Genomic DNA, 13,495 nt, shown 5'->3' with positions numbered 1-13,495 from the left:
ACATTAAAATAACTACATAGAAAAACTGGAGCAAGTTCAGAGAAGAGTAACCAGGATGGTGAGCGGACTACAAACTATGTTCTATAAGGAACGGTTAAAGGATCTGGGAATGTTTAGCTTGCAAAAAAAGAAGACTGAGAGGAGACTTAATAGCTGTCTACAAATATCTGAAGGGATGTCACAGTATAGAGGGATCATCCTTATTCTCATTTGAACATGGAAACACGAGAAACAATGGAATGAAACTGAAAGGGGAAGATACAGATTAGAGATTAGAAAAAACTTTTTGTCAGTGAGGGTGATCAATGAGTGGAACAGGCAGCCACGAGAGGTGATGGTGAGTTCTCCTTCAATTGAAGTCTTCAGAGGCTGGAGAAACATCTGTCTGAGATGGTTTATGGAATTGAGCAGGGGGTTGGACACGATGACCCTGGAGGTCCCCTCCAACTCTAACATTCTTGGATTCTTTGATTCTAAGATGGACGGTATGCGGTGACATAAGGCACAATATAATGACACCAGTATTTTGTAACGGGGGTATTACTTACAAAATTGGAGGACATGGAGGCATCCTTCTGTCCTTCTTCATGTGTCTGTCAAGGGTAATGTTCCTTACCAAGCTTCTTATCAAATCTACTTATAACCCTCCACCTCCTTACATTCCCTCCCATCACCGTCAAAATGTAAACCCTAAGGGCCCTTGTCTTGGGAATGTGAAAGGCAGCGAAGCATGGAACATCTTAAGGAGTTGTTAAGGGTTATTTAGTGTAATCACAGGAAGAAATCTAAGCTGAAAGGAGTGGATTGGAAAATGCTACGTTATGCTATGAAGGAGACACAATTAAAGAAGACAAAAAGGGGGTCATTCCCAACTTAAAATAATTGGTATAGTCAGGTAGACAATGTGAAAATAAGCAAGTTTGCAATTTATTTGCTTTTTCTATCTGCCTCCGTTCTTTTACGGTGCCTTCTATTAAAAGAAGGAGACCAACCACCAATGCGGACTTGGAGAGGTGGCTGAACATGCGTAGTTGTTAGCTAGACGTTTCCACTGAGGACAGCCAGAATCTCAGAATTGCGCATATGCGCTAACTCCTGATTCTGGCCACCTCTCTGTCGAGCCCCATTATAGAACAGCTCCTGAGCATGAACGTCTGTTCTACATTACTGTCTACCTCACCCCCATCTGCAAGTGCGCATGTTCCGGTCAATGCAGCTTGCCTGAGCTTTCACTCAGTCAGGAGAACCCACCACCCATCATCCAAGAAGTCAATGTGGACTCCTGAAGACCGATGAGAAGAACCGTTGAAGAAGGGCTTATGTGGGCACTCTGCTCATTCTTTGGCTGATCACTGCCATGTTTCCAAGGGCCAGTGATCTGGAATAAGAGTATTCACCTGACTATTTTTCCTTGTATATGGGCCCTTATATGGGATTGTAACCATGACCTGCTGTCTAATCCTAAGGGCCATTACTCCTTCCTAATTCTTCTAGATTTGTCCTTCCTCTATGACATTAACGACCACTTTCCAGATTCAATCCCACGTACAAGTAGATCCTATAAGATATTCACCGTTTTCACAAAATCTGTCTTTTTCCTTCATGTGTGGATGAGACATAAACTTTTCTTAAGAGCCAAATGGTGCACCATGTTTTCATCTCTGCTCTTCACTCTGTCAGGGCTTCGGTCAGGCCCCCGATGTGCCTCTGATTTATCCATTGACTTCCATGACATAAAAGTAGTCTAAAATATGAAACTTAGGACTCCTTTCCAGTGTAGTAGACTTATGAACTGCAGGAGTTGTAGGTCTGCCCCACCCAGAGTCATGTCCTTTGTTGCATCTGGGAAGCCTTGTAAGAAATGACAAACTATCCAATCTCCATCTATGGCTATTTTTTGCTCCTGAATGTCTGTTAGATGTTTTCACTTCAAGTATTGTAATATATTATACTTTTCTCAAGCTTAATCTTATAGAGGAAGAAGTCACTGCCGTCAGGGAATAATGCAGTCATGAAGGGAGGCGAGGGGTATGTGGACCCAAGGCTTCCCCAGCAGAACATTATCTGGAGTTTCTCTTCTTCCCTTGGTGTATCATGTTGACACTTCTTTCCCAGGTAAGTGATGAACATACATGGTCCAGTTCTGGTGTTCACTGGCCTATTATAGCCACTTTTGGAGATGTACAGGGGTCAGCATGGGCATTTCTTCAGGGAATGATCTTCAGCTATGCACTGAGCTGGGTTTCGGACTCATTTCTAGTTAGGACTCTCTTTCTAGGACTCTTTCATAGCTAGCAGGAACTTTTCAGCAATTTTTGGAGAGTAGGTCTTTTGTGGATGCCACAGGGTGGACTAGTCAGTTTTTTCCAATTACTAAAAAATATAAGACCATGGCAGTGCCCTGCTGAAGATTTGCCGGCTCGTCTGAGAGGTTGCCCCTTTACTAGGGAGCCTCCTGGACGTTCCAGTAGAATTGGCATGTATGACTTTTGTGATTTAGCACCAGGTATTGAGATCTAAATTGAAATTTTTCAATATTTTTAGCACCTTCACTTCTATGATGTCTTTATTGGAGGGGAGTGGTGTGTTACCAGTGGGTGTGGGGGAGGGTAAGTGCCAGTATAAAAGGATCATGTGCTTGTCACTTTCTTAACTCATTTAGGCGTAATTAATAAAGATAGTGAGGACAACAAAGAACAATTGAAGGAAGAAAATGACTTGAATGTCCTTGAGTTATGCTGAAGTTCATTGACTCCCTAGGACTCGTTCTGCACACGGGCAAATAGACCTTATTAATGATTTTGCACGGTGATCTCTTATTCCAGCTGAATCTATAGCTGCTCTAAGCTGGTTCTCACCTGCACTTGACGAATACTTGTGACCACCCACTAATGTTGTGTCACACATTCCCAGTGCACGGTCCATTGCTTTGCTACAGGATTAATTACTCTTACTTGGAAGGACACCCAATGCAAATACTGGAAAAGGTAAAGATTAATAAAACTGTACACTGTGTGGGATAAAAGAGATTAAAAAAATCACTTCGCTCCTGAAGATAGTTTTTATCAAATTTACATGAAATTATGCTAAAATAGCTAAAGTGTAACCAAACTTCTAAAAGTTTTTTTTTTTTACATATTGTAGCCCCTTTAACGTTCCTTGGATTGGTGGGGTTTCGAGTCCTTATACCCACACCGATCTCACAAAATATTGTCCAAAAGAGCTGAGTTCCTGAATGAGTGCGTACATGGTCGTGTACTGGATCAATTAAAAGTCTATGGGTCTGTACTTCGCTGTGTGCAAACTCATGCAGGAGTCAAGCACAGCCTTTTGAGCAGTTGATGGGGCATATCTCTGGTTGGAATTGTTAGAAGATGGAAATGTTTGCGTTTTTCTGCTCCTTTCATCATCCTGGACAAGATTTGAAGAGGGTGAGTGTCAGTCTTAGGACCCCCACTGATCTAAAGAACATTTAAGTAACATATAAAAAACTTTTAAGTGTTCAAGAGCCAGACTGCGCGATTGCAGCCAGGTGTGTCTTTCTCTGAAATGCTGGGTGTGCACATGGGCAGAGACTTGTCAATCAATGGGATCAGGGCGGGGACTATCGTCAGACTATTCGAGTTATCTCCCAATAGTCCCCAGATAGCTTTGCGCAGTATGTTTTGTCTGAAACGCCATCATGGGTTCTGGCAGCATGAATCTAGTGACAGGTTTGCTTCAGTTTCTTTTTAACACCATTCTGTCGTGAGGCGTAATAATACGTCCCTGTGCCCTGGGCCTTAAAGGGGTATTCCCATCTCCCATACCTACAATTAGAAATGTAGTACAGTATTTTTGATCTGCTATGTCTCTTTCCTCATGTCCAGGCATTGCAGGACCTTAGGTATCCACGGTTACGACCACTAGCAGCTAGCTAACTAACTGTCACTTTATCAGTGGACATAACCGTGGATACCTAAGGTCCTGCAATGCCCTGCACATGAGGAAAGAGACATAGCGAATCAAAAATACTATACTACTGTACATTTCTAATTGGAGGTATTTGCTAATATTATTATTATTACACCTACTACATATTGGGATAGGATCTTGGAGATGGGAATACCCCTTTAATGACCAGGAACGTATTATTACGCCTCAGCGATTGCGCCTGCACAGCTCCCTGCCAGGAGCGGTCCCGCACTACTCCCGTCACATTAACCCCTGAAATGCTGCGATCGATCGCAGCATTTTGGGAGCAGGTTGAGGAAAGACAGCCCTTCTTACCTTGGATCGAAGACCCTACGACGTCATTGCGCGGTCCCGATCGTTGCCATAGTGACCCGATATCGTCATAATGACATCCGGGTCACCAGGCACCAGCAAGTTGGTTAGATCATTTGCAGTGCATGATCTATCTAACTCGTGTCAGTGCAGTGCTGACATCCCGCATAGCATAGGGATACTGCTGCATCCCAATGCTATACAAGCGATCAGCCTGCAAAAAATGAAAGTCCCATAGTGAGACAAAGTAAAAAAGTGAAGGAGAGTGAATGAAAGTGAAAAAAAATGAAAAAATAATCCCAAAAAAATAAAAATACACTGCTCAAAAAAATAAAGGGAACAATCAAAAAACACATCCTAGATCTGAATGAATGAAATATTCTCATTGAATACTTTGTTCTGTACAAAGTTGAATGTGCTGACAACAAAATCACACAAAAATCATCAATGAAAATCAAATTTATTAACCAATGGAGGCCTGGATTTGGAGTCACCCCCAAAATTAAAGTGGAAAAACACACTACAGGCTGATCCAACTTTGATGTAATGTCCTTAAAACTAGTCAAAATGAGGCTCAGTATTGTGTGTGGCCTTCACGTGCCTGTATGACCTCCCTACAATGCCTGGGCATGCTCCTGATGAGGTTGTGGATGGTCTCCTGTGGGATCTCCTCCCAGACCTGGACTAAAGCACCCGCCAACTCCTGGACAGTCTGTGATGCAACGTGACGTTGGTGGATGGAGCGAGACATGATGTCCCAGATGTGCTCAATCGGATTCAGGTCAGGGGAACGGGCGAGCCAGTCCATAGCTTCAATGCCTGCATCTTGCAGGAACTGCTGAAACACTCCAGCCACATGAGGTCTGGCATTGTCCTGCATTAGGAGGAACCCAGGGCCAACAGCACCAGCATATGGTCTCACAAGGGGTCTGAGGATCTCATCTCGGTACCTAATGGCAGTCAGACTACCTCTGGCGAGCACATGGAGGGCTGTGCGGCCCTCCAAAGAAATGTCACCCCACACCATTACTGACCCACTGCCAAACCGGTCATGCTGAAGGATGTTGCAGGCAGCAGATCGCTCTCCACGGCGTCTCCAGACTCTGTCACGTCTGTCACATGTGCTCAGTGTGAACCTGCTTTCATCTGTGAAGAGCACAGGGCGCCAGTGGTGACTTTGCCAATCCTGGTGTTCTGTGGCAAATGCCAAGCGTCCTGCACAGTGTTGGGCTGTGAGCACAACCCCCATCTGTGGACGTCGGGCCCTCATACCACCCTCATGGAGTCGGTTTCTAACCGTTTGTGCAGACACATACACATTTGTGGCCTGCTGGAGGTCATTTTGCAGGGCTCTGGCAGTGCTTCTCCTGTTCCTCCTTGCACATAGGAGGAGGTAACAGTCCTGCTGCTGGGTTGTTGCCCTCCTACGGCCCACTCCACGTCTCCTGGTATCTGCTCCATGCTCTGGACACTGTGCTGAAAGACACAGCTACCATTCTTGCCACAGCTCGCACTGATGTGCCATCCTGGATGAACTGCACTACCTGAGCAACTTCTGTGGGTTGTACTGTAGACACCGCCTCATGCTACTGTACCTCTAGGGGTGAGAGCAATGGCAAAATGAAAAAGTGACCAAAACAACAGCCAAAAAGGATGAGAACAGAGAAATGGTCTGTGGTCACCACCTGCAGAACCGCTCCTTTATAGGGGGTATCTTGCTAATTGCCGATCATTTCTACCAGTTGACTGTTCCATTTGCACAACAGCAAGAGAAATCAGTGTTGCTTCATAACTGGATGCCCCCAGAAGAAGGCACAGCGCCGAAATGCGCGTAGGGGTGACGATATCTGGACTGAATAGCATTCTACATGTAAGTTATATTCTGTTGTTATCTATTTTTTATGCCTAATGGATTTGTCTGTATATGCACTGTGCACTCTGACATCTGAGTGTAGTTTTCTGATGACTTATATGTGAGTGTTTGGGATGGGACATGTGGCCCATATGCTCATATTTATAGCCCAGTTTCTATTTGACATATGCACTGTGCACTTTAGCATCTGAATTAAATTTGTTTATAGCTGGGTTTGAGCGTGTGGTCTACATGCCCTTATTTACATCTGCTCCAAGCATCTAGTTCCAATGGTTTATTCTATGATTGCTTCTGTCCTGATGTCTTCAGTTTTTGCTCACCATCTATGTATTTGTGCAACCCCTGTTTTTAATATCATTGTTGTCCTATATGTATTTAATAAAAGTATGGAGTTCTTTTGCTAAATTACGTTCTTTGACGTCATTTTTTTATATGAGCTGCTATTATAGATGTTGAACTAATATACCATTGTCTGATTATAGTGAATTTGTATATGTGACCTTGGTGGTCAAAAAATTTTTGTTTCATAACTGGACAGGTAGATTTGGCAGAAGTTTGATTTACTTGGAGTTACATTGTGTTGTTTAAGTGTTCCCTTTATTTTTTTGAGCAGTGTATATTGTACCCATAAATAATTTTTTTCCCCCATATTCCAAAAATTTCTGTGAAGCACCTGAAGGGTTAATAAACTTCTTGAATGTGGTTTTGAGCACCTTGAGGGGTGCAGTTTTTAGAATGGTGGGTATTTTCTGTCGCATAGACCCCTCGAAGTCAACTCAATATGATGTGGTCCCTAAAAAAATGGTTTTGTAAATTTACTTGGAAAAATGAGAAATCGCTGGTAAACTTTTAACCCTTATAACTTCCTAACAAAAAAAATATGTTTCAAATATTGTGCTGATGTAAAGTAGACATGTGGGAAATGTTATTTATTAACTATTTTGTGTGACATATTTCTCTGATTTAAGAGCATAAAAGTTCAAATTTTGAAACTTGCAACATTTTCGCAATTTTCGCCAAATTTCCAATTTTTTCATAAATAAACGTCAGTCATATCAAAGAAATTTTACCACTACCATGAAGTACAATATGTCACGAGAAAACATTCTCAAAATCACCGAGATCCGTTGAAGCGTTCCAGAGTAATTTCCTCATAAAATGATAGTGGTCAGAATTGTAAAAATTGGCCTGGTCATTAACGTGCAAACAGCCTTCGGTGGTAAAGGGGTTAATAGTATAGAGACTCAGTAAAAAAGTTCTGGACTTGGCTCAACAATGTAATTTGAGGGAAATTCTGGCATTTTACAATGTTTAAAACTTGCTCTAAAATAAAGAAATAATCAATAATTACTAGTTGAATTACCTATTGCACTGGTGGTCCCCACATTACTGCAAGTCATGATGTCCCATACATTGTTCATGTGATGGTTGTAGCCAATCACTGGCCTCAATGGTCCCATGCGAAAAATGCAAATGTCACAAATCAGGCCAGTCTTTGGCTGGATTGATCACATGAAGGGTGTACTGGATGTGCAACATGACATTCAAGACTCCCCTTGTGGGGATCGGTGATGGCTACAGTGATTGGACTCTCACTGGTCCTCAAGTTTTCTTCCGGATGGGTTGTAATTTTCAATGATCGGAATAACCCTTTAATATTTCTTTTGCCTGTGACGAAGGAAGAGAATTGAAAAAAGAAGCAATAATGAAGACCATGTATCCGCAGCACAAAGATAATTAGGCAATTTGGGTATTTAGAGGTTGGAAAGATGGCACTGGCCTAACTGAGCCGGCAGGGTAGGAAAATAGTGGAAAGTGTAACATACCTGGCTGCGTCCTTGCATAGTGGTCCATCTCCCACTGTGCAAGAGCGCGCACTTGAGCTCCAATCCAGAATGTCTCTCTGGCTTCCCTCCATGCTGTCTGTTTGCTTCTGTTTCTGCTGCTTAAGGGCGGCGCCCGATCACTTCCTGTTTCTTGTACCTGCTGCAGGCACACCCCTTGTGCGTCCTCAGCCTATTGCTGTCTGTCATCTGGTATTTAACCCAGCTCCTCCCAAGAAACCCTGCCTGAGCATTGTGTTTCATTCAGTGTGGTCTCTCACTCTGAATGTGCCAGGTCCCCTTCTGTGTTTGCTTGCCTGCCCTTCCTGGAACCTGCGTTTCCAGGCCTGTCTGAACACGCTCCTTGCCTGTTCGTTCCGCCTTCTAGGGGCTGCATACCTGGACCCGCTCCTGTATCTTGTCTGTCCTGTCTGAACACGCTCCTAGCCTGCTCCTCCCGCCTTTTAGGGGCTGCATACCTAGACCCGCTCCTGTATCTTGCTACTGTGTCTGTTCTTGTCTGTATACTCTTCTAGCCTGTTTCCTGTGTCTGTACCTTTCCTTTTTCTGAACTTGTACCTAACTCCTGCTCGTTGTCACTGTACTTCCGTTTGTGAGTTAGTGGTCCTCTCGCTACTTCACTGCAAGTACCCTGTGGGTATCTGGTTCTGCCTTTCCCTTCCTGTCTGTTCAGTGTGAACAGAGCCCTGTCCCCCCTGCTCTGCCTTGCTCACCGCTCCGGCAGTTCTTGCCTGCTCTGCCTTGCTCACCGCTCCGGCGGTTCTAGCCTGCTCTGCCTTGCTCACCGCTCCGGCGGTTCTAGCCCGCTCTGACCCTTTGCTCACTGCTCCGGCAGTCTCGCTCCGCTCTGACTCTTTGCTCACTGCACTGGCAGTCTCGCTCTGCTCTTACCCTTTGCTCACTGCTCCGGCAGTCTCGCTCTGCTCTGACTACTCTTGCTCACCGCTCCAGGCGGCCTCGTCTTGCTCACCGCTCCAGGCGGCCTCGTCCTGCTCTACTCTTGCTCACCGCTCCAGGCGGCCTCGTCCTGCTCTACTCTCGCTCACCGCTCCAGGCGGCCTCGTCCTGCTCTACTCTTGCTCACCGCTCCAGGCGGCCTTGTCCTGCTCTACTCTCGCTCACCGCTCCAGGCGGCCTCGTCCTGCTCTACTCTCGCTCACCGCTCTATGTGGTCTCATCTTGCCCTGCTCTCGCTCACCACTCTGGGCGGCCTTACTCTGCTGAGTTTGTCCGCCACATCTGTGGTTCTGTTCCTGAGTCCCAGTGTGTACTGGGTCCTATCCCGCCTGTGTTCCTACCTGCTAGTGCCTCCCTGTCTGCACTCTAGCCGTGCTTGCCTGTACCCCCCTGCCTGCATACCCGCCTGCCTGCATACCAGTCGTGCCTGCCTATACCCACCAGTCTGTGTGCCAGCCTAACCAGTCTGTTCCTGTATTCCCCTGTGTGGGTCAACAGCCGTGTCCGGGGTCTGTCCTGGAGTAGCACCTGGTCCCTCTGCTCGGTTCCTCCTTGGTGCACTGGCGTCGTATGCCGTCGTGCGACCCTGGTCGGATCGGGTGAATACCTAGTTACGCCCCTCCAGGCATTCACTCTCCGGCACGGTCCAGTGGAATCACACGCACACGCCGCTCAGCCCGGGCGTGTGCATTACAGAAAGGTGTTGGTGGGTCAACTACTGGACTCATAACTGGAGGAGGCAAAATAGAAGTTTTCGAGAGGATATTACTTTTTTGATATTCTGAATGAGTGAGACCTCACAACCCATAGTTTGGGTGATGAATTTTTAAGTTGTGTGAGTTCCTGAGCTTTAGCCGGTGCACTTGTATAGAAGTGATTGTGTGAGTCCTCAGTTTAGGAATCCTAAAAGAGGCATGTAAACCAGTCTGATTTGTATTTTTCAAGATGCTGAGATGGTTTGTGGAGCTTTATGACCTGTTTTTGGTAATGTTTAATAAAGGTGTGCTGTTTCTTAAGCCACGAAAAATCTGAAAAGGAACATTCCAGACACGTTGCCCTTGACCAAAATGCAGTTGGAAAGTGAAGTCCCAGTAAGCAAGACGTAGGTGCGATGTGATTGGATACGAGCCATGTGACCCGTTTGCAATCCTGTTCTATGGGAGAGTTGAAGTTAGGTCAGCGATTGCCAAATGTCTTACCATGATCCAGAGTATGTCATCCAGCACAGAGATAGGACACAGTGAGGGGTCGCAGTCTCCGAAACAGAGTTATGTGGTTAACCAACATGGAAACTCTTGCTTCGGGACAGTTGATCAGGAGGAATCTGCATTGTATCCTTGTCTTCTAAAGTAGTCACCCAGATTTTTGGTAAAAACTGTAAGTTGCCCAGTTTCCTGGCAGTCACAGCGTGAAGGCCACATACGCTAGAAACGCACCCAACCTGCACCAGCATTCCCAAAGCCAATGACTCCTTTATTGAAGCCAATTCAAAAGTGTGCCCCGATTTGGTTGAAAATATATTCCAAGTTACTATTCATTTCCTTAAAAATGTAACTGTTCTAGAATAATATCTGCGTTGTGTCTGCCCCTCCCACAATTCCTGAAAAGTAGCCTGCCAGGTTGCAGTCTTGCTGGACTATCCCAATTTTTCCCCCTAATTCTAACTCAAAGGAATATCACTATGTCAGGACTTGTCCAATATCAAGTAGCCACATCCTTATACCAGTTTGCTGCCAAAATTTGTCACCTAAAGTCATTCATTCACTTCTGGTCTATGTATATATCTACCAATCATACTGGATTCTATGGAACATTCCCAGATTTGGGAACCTGTTGTCACGCAAGGTGTGGGAAAGACTTAGTGCAAACCAAAGGGAAGAAGGAAAGGGATCCCAGACTCCAGGGAAAGAGGGGAAAGTGGAGACTTCCTAGGTTGATCTAGCATCACCCTGTCTCCCCTAACATCCCTGTATTGGCTCTTAACCAATCGCTGAATGCGTACCTCACCCTGTCTTTCCCTGGCGTTTGGTTCAAGTTAGGAAGGGAGGAGATGAGCACTAGTCGATCTCCACTCAACACTATAGACAACAAGGAAGGACAAACAGGGGAAAAGTGCTTAGCTTTAGATGAATCCAGACAAATGCACAAACACGTCCTCAAGCTCCAGAGAGGAAAAGGTACTGCTCTTGCTAAAGCCTTCACAAGGAATAATGAATATCACCGGCACCTCCCTATAGAACACACCAGGTATTTATACACCCTGGCCAGGGAGTTAATTAGAGGGAGGTAGCCGCTGGGTCATAGAGACAGCCTCTAAGAAGAAGTCTGTAATGCCAAACGTAGAGATCTCCTGCAACCAACTGCTGGGTGACTGTCTGTCACCTCTGACACACCTGTGACCAACTGTGTGACCAACAGTGTTCCTTCATTCAGGATGTCCCCCAGTATACTTTTGGGAGCACTGTAGGGGCATTATATTATTATTGTGATAACTTATATAGTGCCATTAATTCCACAGACATCATTATTGCTGTTCCCATTGGATCTCACAATCTATATACCCTAGTGTAGCATCGGCGTCTCTGCCTGTCAGGGGGCAGAGACGCCGTCCCCCTTACCGCTCGTCTTCCGGCCCTCCTGCTGCTGCTGCCGGCGCGAGCAGCTTCCAGAGCACTGTGCTTACGGCGCGCGCGTGCTCCCTCCCTCTTAAAGGGGCCGCACGCGCCGTCCTAAGGAGTCCCCGGCCAATGGCGGAGGACCTCTCATATAAAAGGCACCTCCTCCAAAATGGAGGTGCCCGTGCAAGGTTGTAGCTCTGTGTTCTAAACTCTGCTTCAGCCCTCACGTCCCGCTGCTAGCCTGACTACCAGTCCAGTCTGCCAACCTGACTACCAGTCCAGTCCGCCAGCATGACTACCAGTCCAGTCCGCCAGCCTGACTACTAGTTCAGTCCGCCAGCCTAACTACCAGTCCAGTCTGCCAGCCTGTCTACCTGTGTCCGCCAGCCAAGTACACTCTCCAGCCCGACGGTCTGCCTACGGTCCTAACCCGCCAGTCTTTCTATGGGACAGGCTTGCCTGCCTACCCGGAGAACGTACCAGTTACCTGCCGTGCCTACCAGCCAGCCTACCTGGAGGCTCCTGCCAGTTACCCGTGGTGTCTGCCAGTCCGTTTTCCCGGATCACCCGTCAGCCTGCCTGCTGAGCTCATCTGCTGTACAGGTCAGTCCCTGCCTTCTGACCCGTGGGAGTCACCTGCTCTCATACAAGGACTGGTCCAGAGTAGCACCTGGTCCCTCTGCTCGGTCCTTCCCTGGTTCAAGGAGTCAATTGAGCCGCCGTGCGACCTTGGTCAGTCCGAGCTGATACCTAGTTACGCCCCTCTGGTCCCTCCTTGCACCGCAGCACAGAGGTTCCACCACCCGAATCCGTAACACCTAGCAGTATGTCTTATGAGTGTGGACGAAAACCTGATAACCCAAAGGAAACCCAGGCAAACATGTAGAGAACATACAAACTCTTGGCAGATGTGGTCCATCGATCCTAGGGCTGCAAAGCAACAATGCTAACCACTGAGCCATCATGCTGCTCATAAATAATGGGTGTGGGGTTACTGCTGGCGGCATCATGTGTGTAAGGCATCATAGTGTGTGCGGGGATACTATGGGGGATAATATTCTGTGCATGGGAAACTGTGGGGACATCATACTGTGTGTGTGAGGCATCATACTGTGTGTGGGGATACTATGGGGGGCATAATATTCTGTGCATGGGATACTGTGGGGACATCATACTATGTGTGAGGCATCATACTGTGTGTGGGGATACTATGGAGGCATAATATTCTATGGATGGGATACTGTGGGGACATCATATTGTGTGTGTGAGGCATCATACTGTGTGTGGGGATACTATGGGGGCATAGCATGGTGTGGATGGGATACTGTGGGGACATCATACTGTGAGTGTGATGCATCATACTGTGTGTGGGGATACTATGGGGGGCATAATATGATGTGGATGGGATACTCTGGGGACATCATACTGTGTGTGTGAGGCATCATACTGTGTGTGGGGATACTATGGGGGTATAATATGGTGTGGATGGGATACTGTGGGAACATCATACTGTAAATGTGATGCATCATACTATGTGTGGGGATACTATGGGGGGCATAATATGATGTGGATGGTATACTGTGGGGACATCATACTGTGAGTGTGAGGCATCATACTGTGTGTGGGGATACTATGGGGGCATAATATAATATGGTGTGGATGGGATACTGTGGGGACATCATACTGTGAGTGTGAGGCATAATGCTGTGTGTGGGGATACTGTGGGGGGCATAATATGATGTGGATGGGATACTGTGGGAACATCATACTGTGAGTGTGATGCATCAGACTGTGTGTGGGGATACTATGGGGGTGTGGCGCCCCTGGGGGTTCAGTCGCCACAGAGGTACTGCACCTCACCCAGAGGTTTGGTGTCTCCTTCTCTCAGTTAAGGAGGGAGTGCTGCCCGGAACCCAAACACCTGCATCCAACACTAC

At 46.4% G+C, this 13,495-nt stretch overlaps 1 long non-coding RNA gene across 1 annotated transcript in view; it reads left to right on the top strand.

Moving 5' to 3' along the window:
* The window catches only part of LOC141172645 (uncharacterized), a 132,852-nt gene that overhangs the window by 22,726 nt on the left and 96,631 nt on the right, over positions 1-13,495 (top strand). Inside the window, exon 2 of the long non-coding RNA XR_012252506.1 lies at positions 1,963-2,115. This is a non-coding gene — a long non-coding RNA (uncharacterized lncRNA). The remainder of the gene's footprint in view (positions 1-1,962; positions 2,116-13,495) is intronic.

The sequence above is a fragment of the Phyllobates terribilis genome, unplaced genomic scaffold (assembly GCF_046119375.1).
Source record: "Phyllobates terribilis strain yellow unplaced genomic scaffold, ASM4611937v1 Scaffold_12__6_contigs__length_324123572, whole genome shotgun sequence".
Taxonomy (NCBI): domain Eukaryota; kingdom Metazoa; phylum Chordata; class Amphibia; order Anura; family Dendrobatidae; genus Phyllobates; species Phyllobates terribilis.
The sequence above is the reverse complement of the archived record's forward strand: the minus strand, read 5'-3'. Positions and strand labels throughout refer to the sequence as shown.